This window comes from Monopterus albus, unplaced genomic scaffold (genome assembly GCF_001952655.1).
Source record: "Monopterus albus unplaced genomic scaffold, M_albus_1.0 scaffold137.1, whole genome shotgun sequence".
Taxonomy (NCBI): Eukaryota; Metazoa; Chordata; class Actinopteri; order Synbranchiformes; family Synbranchidae; genus Monopterus; species Monopterus albus.
Window position 1 is genome coordinate 937,810 of NW_018128017.1, and position 12,548 is coordinate 950,357.

Sequence of the window (12,548 nt, forward strand, 5' to 3'; positions counted from 1 at the left end):
TGATTCAATCAAGATGCAGAACCACACACTTGGCATTTTTACTAATCACTTTCAGAATGGCAATTCCAGGGACTTTGGATCTCACAGAAACTCATATGATGAGCTTCAGAGCAAAGCAAACATGGAGGTGGACCGTTGTCAGCTAGTAGCATTTGTATGTGTTATTTTGTGTACTGAAGATCAAGAGAAGAAAACAGTGGGCGATTCATGTTTGAGAAGGCAGCAGAATGTACATATTGCAGCATTGGCTGGAAATAAAGTTTTACTAATAGAGTGAAACAAGGCCAACGAGGCTACTGCTACAGTTGGTGACACTTCCTGGTCAGCTTGCTCTCACTGGCTGTTGCCGGTTTCTGCTCAACATTCCATCTCTGTGACAGAGAGGAGTACACACAGTAGGTTACCAGGACCATGAAAGTGGAGCAGCTAAATGTCATCATTAATTTACACCTGTGTTTTTGTCACCATGGCATATTAAAATACCCTTTGTGACAAAGGCTTCTTAGATTTGTACTACTTTTATCATTGCAGTTTATGAACTCCCTTGTGTGCCCTTTGTTCCTCAATTTGTAAGTGTTTCCATTAGCACAAGGAAGGCTTCATTCCACTTAAGGATAAAGAACATTTAAATAGCAGGAACTGTTGGGTGGAGCTGTCAGGGCTTCCTGACTATGCATGGCGTGTCTCAGTCCTGACTGGGTTAAAAAGCTATAAATAGCCTTGTTAAATATTTGCATTACTTTTTTGCATAATATTGAACTTTGAGGGCATGTACACTTCTGCACACTCAGTAACAAATTTTTATGTCAGTCATTCAAATTGAAGGGCTCAGTTTTTGGGTTGATATCTTCAATAATCATCAGGTGACCTTTCTGTTTTGGGAAAACATAAATTCAGAAATACAGGACCTATAAGTGAGAGCTCAGAGGATAAACATGTTACAGTCATTGTGCACTTGTGTGACTGTCTGCAAGCACAGTTAGAGACTAGCTGGTGAAAATAGTGGACCATTTGGCATGTGGATCTGATGAAATGCTACTACAATAGCAGACCCAATGAAACATATGAGGGAACTATAGATGCACAGAAGATCAATATCCACAGTAAGTGAGAAACAACTAGTTACCCAACATAGTGAATAGCTGGAGATTGACCAACTACACATCACAAACCGGGCAGAAGAAGACTCAGAAGAACAACTGGATGTACAACCAACAATAGAAGATGGATCCTCATCCACCACACCGCCTCCACTAGAGGGCACAGCCACTGATATGCGGCAGAGAATAAAGGAAATACTCGCTGCAGTTAACCCCCGAGTCTGATTACCAAGGCTCAGTGGGAAAGCACCATTAGATAGTATGCTAGCAGACTCCAACAAAGCCCTCATGACAATCCCTAGTACCACCATAACTCAGACCAATGAACTGTTATATGCTACAGCTGCTGTAATCCTAGCAATGCTTGGCTGCATGATCAAGACAAAGGGCAGTACATATCTCCTGTGGTAAATGTAAGCTGGAAGCTAAGATCAGGAATGCTTGGAGAGAAATTATTCAGCTGGTAGAACTACAGAAAGGTGTGAAGGTAAAGAATAAGACAAGGCTACTGGAAGAATTCAAGGGACTGGCACCATCTGAGGCCCTGGAGGCTGCTAAACAAAAGCTCACAGCACTTAGGCTAAAGAGATACACCAAAGAGACAGAGGCTAAAAGGATAAATGGCCTGTTTGCTCAAGAACCATGCAAGGTGTACTCCCAGCCACAGTGCAACAACACAGTCACATATATAGTATATATGTGTGTGTGTGTGTGTGTATATGGAAGATGTGGGGGCTGTGACCCCCAAACTGGGAGGGTGGCTCCAACAGATCCCAGGAACAACATCTGAGATCTCTGTCCAGAAGAGTGCAGTCCTAGGAACAATTAAGATACTGTGCAGGACCCTCAAGCTCCCAGGCGTCTGGTAGAGGACCCGAGCTTGATTAGTGACCAATGTCTGTTTAGTTTTGAATATATCACGGATGTTGCTTCATCTATGACTTCTGTCTGTGAGTTGATCCACTACACAAATGTTACTTTTATGACCATGTATTTCTCACGGAAGATATTCTTCCCTAGTTTGTTGTATTTCAAAGTATATGTTTAATCTTCTGCATAACAATATCAGTAATGAACACAATCTTCAGCCACCCTTTTCAGCATTGCCCTTTGGTGTAGGTTGCCTGTTGTAGAGCAATGTTTTGTAAATGATGGCCCCAGTGGAGACAGAAACAGGGACCTCATCCCTAGAACCACCCATTTCCTGGTTGTTTTCATTGCTGAGGATTCCTGCAGTATCCTGTTTAAAAGGGCTATTTATACACGTACATACAGTAACAGTCGCGTGGCGACTTGATGCCGACTTCTAAAGGAAGCAAGATCAATGTGTCTTCTGTGGCTGGGAGGCCTGTATTCTTCAATATCCCCTGCTGTTCTTCACAGGCAGAAAACACTGGGGAGGGAAGTAAGACACAATGCTTTTCCTCTGACACCAAAGACCCCAAGCATTGTGATCATCTAGTCAGATACTGGGGATGCATTCATGTTTGTTTTTAGGCACTAGTCAGTTGGACTAGTGCCCCCACCCCCACCACCGGTAGTGTCTTACCGGGATGTGACTTGGAGTGAGAACAGGAAGGGAGGAAAGTGAAGTCAAGAGTAAACAAAAGTTAGACAGCTGTTTGTTTATATGCTCATAAAAAGACAATTACTGATGCAGTTGCAAAATACAGTTTGTTTTTCTATACTGAGTTAGGTAAAGCCGAGATCTTCCAAAGTTCTCTCTCTGTGTGACAGTGGACAAAACCTAGCAGGTTGATCATTTGATTAACTGAGACTGCTGAGGCTCATATTAGCTTTGGGTAACCTTTATAATGTATTTTGTGCTAAGTATATGCAGTAGATTTATAGGTTCCTTATTTCATGCTTGTACAGGTTTCACCATAAACCAGTTACAGGACAAACTAAAATGATGACCTGATGAATGCATTAAATAAAAAATCAAATCCTCCAGGATAAACAATATTATTAAAATTCTTACTGAAGGTCACATGAATGACTGACCCATATTTAAAGGCACTTTATCCAACACTATAGCTGTCAAAACATTTCACAGAAGAACACAAATATGGACCTCATTTTGTTCCAATCCACTGGGTAGCTGTTAAAATATTTAACTGGATAAGTGAACACTGATTAACTGGTGAGACCAGAAGACTCATCCCTGGGAACCATGATCAAACAAAAAGGGGGTAAGTCTATGGCATTTTATGGCTGTATCTTGTAGAAGTGCCACTAAAGCTGTTTTCACACATGAATGTCTGCAGAATCAGGTCTTTGTCCAGAGTTGACCTTTCACACATGTTGCACACAACAGGGGTTGGTATGTGTCAGACACATTCTCACCTGTTGGAAATACACTTTTTGGTTTATGTTCAGGGGACATGGCTGGGTAGATTGTGATGGAGGTGGAACGTGACGTGGTTACATAGCCATGTTTTAAGTTGGTCATAAACAAGTCTCTTGCTGTACCTTAAATTTATCTGATGATTCTGGCTCTTAACGACAGAAGTTCTCATGTCTTGTCATGTCTCCAATTAGATATTTTCATTGGTGTAAATTGCAGTTTTTCTTCACCATTGGATGTTTGTTTTCTTTTGGTTTTGAGATGTTCACATGATAACAACATCATGAGCATGCCCACTTGCTCCATGTGAATTACTCCAGACCAGGGGTGCCCAGTACATCGATCGTGATTGATTGTGTGCCATTCAAAAATAAATCAGATGTTAGTCTATCATCGATCCTTCTTATGGATTTTGCCACCTGATTGACATGCAGGGCAGCCAGTCTGATATCTTGTCTTTTCTGACACACAAGTCACCAAGCATGCACACTACCTTCTCAGCCTTCCAATTCATTTCTACTAAAGAAAGGGTATAAAATGAGTGGGAAGTAAGAAACCGAAAACATTCCATGCGGAATGAGAGGAGGACTTTTTTACACGTTATATTTGAAGTGCATTTGCTTGATCTGCCAATCTACCATAGCTATTTTGAAGAAGGGAAATGTGGAGCGGTACTTTCGGACTGTTCATAAAAACTACCACACTCATTCATATGCAAGGTGAAAAATTGTGGGCAGCCTCGCTCCAGACTGTACTGTGCACTGCTGTTTTCTCACATGGACTCACTATGGCTCACTCGGATATTACGTGGACTTTGTACTAGGGAGCTGGCAGAGTAAAATCCAGGTGGACTAACTCAGACATTTGCGTTGTCATATATAGCTCACCCGGGTAAACTCAAAGAATTTCAAGGTTCCAGGGCATGTCTGAAAAGGGCTTACATGACACCCGGCCTACTTAGCTTTACAACTAAACATGTCTCTCAGATACCTGCGATTCCTAAATGAGTTTGACAGACATATGTCAAACATCACTATTACTGTATGTTTGACCTTAAGGTGTGGAAATTAAGAAGGTAGTGTTGAACTCGTCTTGAGCTATCAATTTTAACACCAACACCTTACCGGCTCCATGCTAATTAGGAATCCCAAGAAGCATCTAGACAAGAGTCATTTACCTGAGCACAGTCTGACACAACAACTTGATGAGACTTGGAGACAGTCTACTCTACACCATCTCGCAGTTTATATGTGAATGATTGTTGTTTTTGTCTCTTTTTTTCTTACTTAAATGCACATATATTTTTTCTGGAGACTTCCTAAAGCACAGTGAGAGCTACTGTACCGGAGTCAAATTCCTTGTGTGTTCAACATGGCAAATATCGACAGCAACATAAATCAAACTTGATGAATTACACAGTTAAATAAATTTGAGTAGAATTTGGAGACCTGTAGAGGTCGGTGTTCTGTAGAGATTTAGAAAGATTTCAAAATCTGGAAAATAACTATGATTTTGTTTATTAGAAATATTTTCACTTTTTTCTTGGAAAATTTTGAGAACCACTATTTTAGACAATTTTTTTTGGTAGGACTGCCAAATATCCCAGGGTCAGTGGGATATTTGGCAGTGGCATTGGGGAAACTGAGCCTCCCCAGAGGAGGGTTGCACTCTCTGAGTGCTGTATAGTTCTATATTGCATTGGCTTCATTCATATTATGCTCTTGCCTAACATACAATCCAGTATACAATTTTAGAATTACATCCCTTCATATGTAGGAAAGGAGACTGTCATGACAACTAATGTGTTTAACCTGGATCACTGTGACTGTGTGAAAGGCTCATCACAAACACATATTGACAGGTCTGGGCCTGAGATGTTGTTGCCAAATGGCCAGTCAGCATGCAGTCTGTACTGAATGTTGTCTTAACCCTGTAACCAGAGTTAATCACACTTTGAGTGACTTGTTTACTTTCATCCAGTGAGTTCCACTGCTTGCTCTATTTTTGTATTTGTAGATTCATGATGGGTAGGTGGAGGCTTATTTAAATCATTTAGATCAAGCAAATTATAAATCATGATTAGGTTATCATGCTCTCCATAATAATGCTAGCATAGCAAACACAGAATCAGTCAGCTTTATTGGCCACATGAGGATTTTGACTGGTACAGCATAGGTATATACACGTACATATAATAAGTATATACAGCTGCATAATACATTACAATATACTAATAACCACCTATTACTTCCTTGATCTGATTCTTTTTGATACATATTACTGGTATTTAAAATATGTTTGACACAAAATTCTAACTACCCTTTCCAACATTTGCAATGAAGCTTGAAACTCAGTAAATAATGTTTTATTTCTAACCCCACAGAGACCTTACTGGTACTGCATTATCTTTGATCGTTTTTAGGAGAATTAAATGAAAATAAAACTAGCAATAAAGACATTTTGTTACCAGAAAATGCTAAGAAGCTTGGGCACTTTTAAACCCTGTGTAATGTCTGTAAACCTCTTCATCCTGCTCTAACCTCCATCAAGAAATATTTTTCCCGCAAGACAAAATTCACAGCTAGAAAGGTCTGAAGTCACTGGCTATAGTTTGTCAAGCTGAAACACTGTGATCACAAGGCCATAAAGGCAGGAGACTCGGGTGAGCATTTCAATGTTTTGATCAACTCAGAACATATTTGGATTTTGGGGGTTAGACAAACAAAATATCAGGGCCATATCGAGAAGTTGAAAATTTTAGGGATAAGTCAAGATGACTCAGGGTTGGCTGGGTACACTCTATACAGCAATGCATAAAAAATATCACTTTACACACACAGGTTATTATGTTGTGTAAAACCTCTTTCCTATTGGTTTGTGTCCCTCACCTCTATATTCTTTTTGCAATTCTAGTCTGTCTATCCAGCCAATGTCTATATTTTTAACACTGCTGCTATTTTGTGTATATATAGCTCATTTTTCTGTTAATTTATTTCATTTATCCTCTGCTGTTGATTGTATATTTTTTCTTTTCAGTGTTTTCATTAACTGACAGTTTACTGTTGGAAAAAATTCTGTCTCACTTTCTTCAAACTATTACCAATCTTCCTCTAAGTGCCTTTATCTTTTTTTAGCTTTTCTTGCCCTTTTTTATCAACACATAGTGGAGGGTTCTGGTCAGCCTCCAGTCATCCACCTCTTTACTGCAACATGTGCCTTCTTTATATTTTCTTGTTTTCTTATTTTCTTTCTTTCCATCCATTACTGTAATATTTTTTATTAAATTTCATGTTACAAGTGTTGTGTCTTGTTTTTTGTTTTGTTGTTGTCAGTGTTTGTTGCTTGACTGAGTTTAGTAAAATTCAAAAAATCTTATGGACCAGGACAGGCTCAATAATCTAGCACTTTTGTCAGTAGCAAAAGATTGTCTCAGCAGTGCTGATCTTGAATTGGTCATTGATCGGTTTACTAAAATCAAGTGAAGGAGGCACAACTTAAAGTATTTTGTCACAGTATGTGTAGACAGAGAACACAACCTGCACTGTGACAGAAATAATTTCTGTTTCTTGACATGACTACGGAACCTCAAGCTCAGCAACGTGTACACAAATTCTTTCTTTTTGACAAGAAGCTTCATTTTTTAATATCAGCATAGTGCCATTCATTGTAATACATAAATGCTTACACATTTACCTTCTTGAAAAAGCCACGAAGAGTAGATTTTTTGCTCAGGGACTTTTCCAGTTTGTACACGTGCTTCTGCCTCTGCTGCCACAGAAATATTTTTATGCATCTTCATCTGCAGCACCACATTACTCTCCTCTCCCTCTGAGGATGCAAGCAACATTGTGCTCTCAAGTTCGACAGACAGTGATCATACTACATTAAAAATCCTTCACCAGGACCAAAAATATCTGAGGATATTCTTAAAATATTCCAGGCTAAAGCCCTGAATGATCAGACCTAATGACACCACTGCACAATACACTATTACATAGTTTAACTGAAACTGTAAAAGTTAGGGAGACTAAAATAAAACTGAAGAGTGAAAAGTGAGAGGGGACTTAAATCTGAATTGCAGACCTCTGTCAGGCCTGTATGAATGAATTAATACTGCTGGCATGTTTGCAATTCTTGAGAGGTTTTGGCAACAAACCAACATTTAACAAAGGCAGAAGGGATTGTCTTGCATTAGTCACACAGCTCTCCTTTTCCACTGTTAAAAGGCCCGCCAGACAGTGAGAGCAGGTAAATGGATATGAGGTAATGATCAGCTCTTAACATTAAGAAGGAATGACAAACAGGATCTGCACCATGTAGCAGAAGCTTTCAATGAATTTCACTGTCTCACAGAGACCAGGCTGTCACAGGCAAAACCAACCTGTTTGTTCAATAACTGTATTGTTGAACTTATTAAAGACTTGCTTGCCTGTTGAATGATACAATATTTGTTAGCATCTGCAAGCTGGAGGTACCACTGCCATGTTACCTTTGCTTAATAGTTGCTGTACTAATCTTGCCACATATTGCAGTTCTTCTGCAGACTGCTGCAGGATTTCTCTAATGTTGCTGCATTCATGTTCCCCCTGACTGGGAATCAACAATGAAAGCGAGACATGAGCGGAACCTAAGCAATATTGACGCTCGATTCCATTCAATCCACACTGAAAACAAGATATGAGCACTGCATTCTTTTTCTTTAAAGTCATCAGAACAGCTGTCTGTCTGTCAGCAGGACAGCGGCTGGACAAAGTCTTTACAAGGTTGACCAACAACGTAATTGTACTGGAAAAAGAGTTTTTATGTAAGCTTATTAGGAAGAAATAGCGTTTTTCTGTAGTCCACGGATTTATCGATTTTTATCCCGCTCGTTACAGAGGGAGAAAATAAGTGAAACTCAAGCAGCCTGATCAATCGTAAAAGCTATCAGTAGAAACAAAAAACAATGGGAACTTGTGTGATTTAAACCGCTGACTGGAAATTACGCTACACTAAACCCAGCAGAAGGAAAAAACAGACATGAAGTGTAAAAACCACAAGGGTTCTAGAGGAGACGTGCTTCACATGCGTGTCTCAGATTCAGTGTGGACTGACACATTTGATACAATGGAATTCTATCTGTAAAACATGTAGAAAGTGTTTCCAAAAACACTTTCAGTGTGGATTAAAGGTTAAAGCTTCAAACCTTACAGATCCCTCTGCAGAGACTGCATTAGGTGCCCCAGGCAGGTTCTGCGGCGTGTTCCTATTGATGCACAGTTTTTGATTTGATTTGGCAGGGGAGAAATCTGACTATTGATTTAGTGCCATGACATTGTGTCTCCCTTTTAATTGGCCAATGAGTACCCAAAGTGGGTTTTGGGTGCTGCACAAGCCCATGAACAACAGCAGCACAGTAGAATACATTAAAATAACTTTCTCTGATGAGTGGTAACTAGGACATGAGTATATTAAATATAGTGTCATTCACACATACTTTACACACAAACAATAAGAAATGTATCTATTTTTGAGTTTATATGTGAAAATGTTAAAGTGTAGCTGGTCTTGATGTGGGTGTGTGTGAATTTTAATTGTATGCCACACAACAGTAAGCAATTCTTGTTATATTTTATGCCTCTCCTTTCAGTGACACACCTGTAGAGCAGGTAAACATAATGGATTGTGGGACTTGCGGGGGAGTAGTGTGGAATGAATGGCAACACATACCAACATGATGACAAAGATCGTGTAGTTGCACTGAGTCTGCCACCACATCACCAAACAATGCATGGAGGACTTTACAAAGTAAGCCTTGCATACCACTTAACACCCACAGAGTCTGACCCATTGCTGTAGGGTTAAACCTCAACAGTCACTTTAAAGCTGACATTTCAGGCTGATGTACTGAAAGAAGGGTTGTTCTGGCACTTTGACATATATCAATTCTAATGATTGTAATTACTAAGAAAACTGACAGTGTGGTGCAGTGTGTGTGATCAGGCTGCAGTGCACACAAGATCACTTCTTTGCAAAGACCATTTCTGTTTGTTCTTTTGAGTATGGCAGTTACCTACAGAACTCCTATTGGCAGTTAGCTCTTAGGTCAACAGTACACCCCAGATGCATTTGGCATGTTCCCAGAATGCAGTTGCCTACAGATCTACAGGATACACTGTGACACCAACAGCAAGGTGTGCAAATAAGCTAAAAAGGTGTAGCATGAGCAGCACATTAACAGAGCAGCAGCTTTGTTGCTCTGCATGTCTACACTGGAGGCAGTCAGATTCAGGCACAGTTCTAAGTTGCTGTGGAAGTAGTCAGAGTCCAATACACCATCACTGTAGTTTAGTTGATTACATTTACTTTTCATGGACCATGTACAGAAAAGAATGCATGTGCTCCATCAGATGGATGTGAGAGAGATGAATGAAAAATGTAGCTTAAAAGCTTTCTGTGTGGACATGCTCTAAGAGTATATAGTCATGTTGCAGCTTTGCAAGGTTGCACGTAGGCACAGCAGGACTTTAAGCTAAATGTTCACCATTTTAGTTTAGCAAGTTAGCATGCTAAACATTTGACAAATGTCATTGCAATCTGTCCAATATTTGGTGAGACATTTGTATCAAAACCACAAATGTGAACCTCTACCCTAGAAAAAAAAGTAATTCAGATTCATTAACTGGGCACCTCGAATGTCTCTACAAAACTGACATCTCTAGAGCCACATGGCTAACATGGAACAGTATGAGCTGATGTGCACAACATGTGAAGACAGAATTATAAATCTGTGTAGGTAAAACAATAACATGCACTTGTCCATACAGTAAAACCTTGGATTGCAAGTAACCTGGTCTGCGAATGTGTTTTGTAAGATGAGCAAAATTTTAACTTGATAAAATGAGCGAGGTCTTGCAATATGAGTAGTACGTACGCTTTGTCTGCCGAGCATCACGTCACAACTGAGCCGATGGTTCTCACGCCTCACTCATGTAGTCAACATCCGTACGGCAACAATGGCCCCAATGAAGAAAAAATAAAAGTTGAAAAAAAAGGTGGTAAGAAAAAGGAGGTGATTATCGTGGAAGTTAAAAAGGAAATGATCAAGAAGCATGAGGTATGCGAGTGGCCGACATTGCAAGATTTTATAAGGGAGATGTGTAAAATATGGGAAATGGTGCAAAAGAAAAGCATCACCCGAATAAGGCTGTGGCAGTACAAACGATAAATCTGTTTAATGACAATTCAATGCCACATTTCTGCTAAATCCTCAAAAAGAGGCGAAAGCAAGTGTCATTGGACAGGTTCCTTGTTAAAGTTGTACAAAAAGAAAAAGATTTTAGCGAGCCAACGGATAGCAGATAGCTCCTCTTTCTGTCTCTCTCACGCCAGCGATAATTATTTTCAAAGATAAAGTGCAGGTTAATTTGCTTTATTTTTACTTTATACTGTATTTTGTATTACTGTAATCATTTTTGTATGAATAAGTGGTTGTAGAACAAAATCATCGGAGTTTCCATTATTTCTTATGGGGAAATTCGCTTTGATATATGAGTGCTTTGGATTACAAGCACGTTGCTGGAACAAATTATACTTGCAATCCAAGGTTTTACTGTAATCGGTCTTGAATGTGGGCAGGTGCATATTTCTGGTACAATATTTCAGAATGTGTATTTAATGTGATTCTGCTGTGTAGTTTGCATATTGAAACAGATGATTACGGTCACCGTGATGACTAAAATCTCCTCTGTCATGCCATAATAATCCTCTGTGTAGTGTTTTGGTGTGTGAGAAAATGGCAGGCTCATTGCTTTGTAACTCAAACTGGACTTCCTGAGTCATATTTCTTCTTGTCACTGCTACTTGCAGCAACACACACAGTCCCATATTTAGTCAGCCTGCCTACCAATTCATAGAACACATGATTATCAGCTAAAAACACCAATCAATCAATCAAAAAAGGCCCAGGATGACAGACATGTAGTGTTCAGAACAAACATGATCCACTGTGCAGTGTAGTTGGAAGACAACTGAGAACGTTTCATAATTGACCTTTAGAAGCACAGTGTTCTTCCAATCTACAACTGTAAACACTGAGAAGAGAGCTAGCATTGCATTGACGTTTTATTTCATTTCAGTGAAGCTGTAACCATGTAACCATCACATCAGGAGCATTTGTATTTGTGGGTATGCAGCATCACCCTCTGCAAACAGTACTGTACAAAAGTTTCATGCACAAGTAAAATGGGGATGTTTTCAAGAGGGTGAAAAAACTCTCAGCAAATTCACTTCATAATCTTTCTGCTCACCTTCACATCATGCCCCACCCCCACCTCATTGACCTCCATCACTACACCCCTGCCCGCCCTCTCCATGCTGCTACCTCAAGCCTCCTGTTGCTGCCCCAGAGGACCAACCACAAAACCTGGGGTGACAGAGCTTTTGCCATTGGTAGCCCCACCCTCTGGAACTGTGATTCACACCCTTTTGTGAATTACTATTAAAGATTGCATTCAGTATACATCTGCACCATATACATAAAGTCCTCTACTGAAATGGTTTGGCCTGAACCTTTATACCCATCTTACAGTCATGGCCAAAAATATTGTCAGCCCTACATTTCTGTCAGATAACATGCCACATCTCCCAGAAAACTGTTGCAATCACAAATTCTTTGGTATTCTCCTCTTTATTTCTTTTGTTTGCATTGGAACAACACAAAAAAAAAAACAGAAAAAAGCCAAATCTGATCCATTCCACACAGAACTCAGAACACTGACTGGACAGAATTATTAACACCCTCAACTTAATATCTGGTAGCACACCCTTTGGACAAAATAAATGAAATCAGTCACTTCTTGTAACCATCAGCAAGTTTCTTCCACCTCTCCACTGAAATTTTGGACCACTCTTCTTCTGCCAGCTCTTTCAGGTCTCTCAGATTTGAAGGCTTCCTTCTCCCAGCTGCTGTTCTGAGATCTCTCCACAGGTGATCTATGGGATTTAGACCTGGGGCCTATTTCAAGAAGGCGGTTTTGTCGAAACTCAGAGTTTGTTAACCCCGAAATGAGGGAAACTCTGAGTTTTCGGTTTCAGAAACGGAGGTAACTTAAACCCGTGAA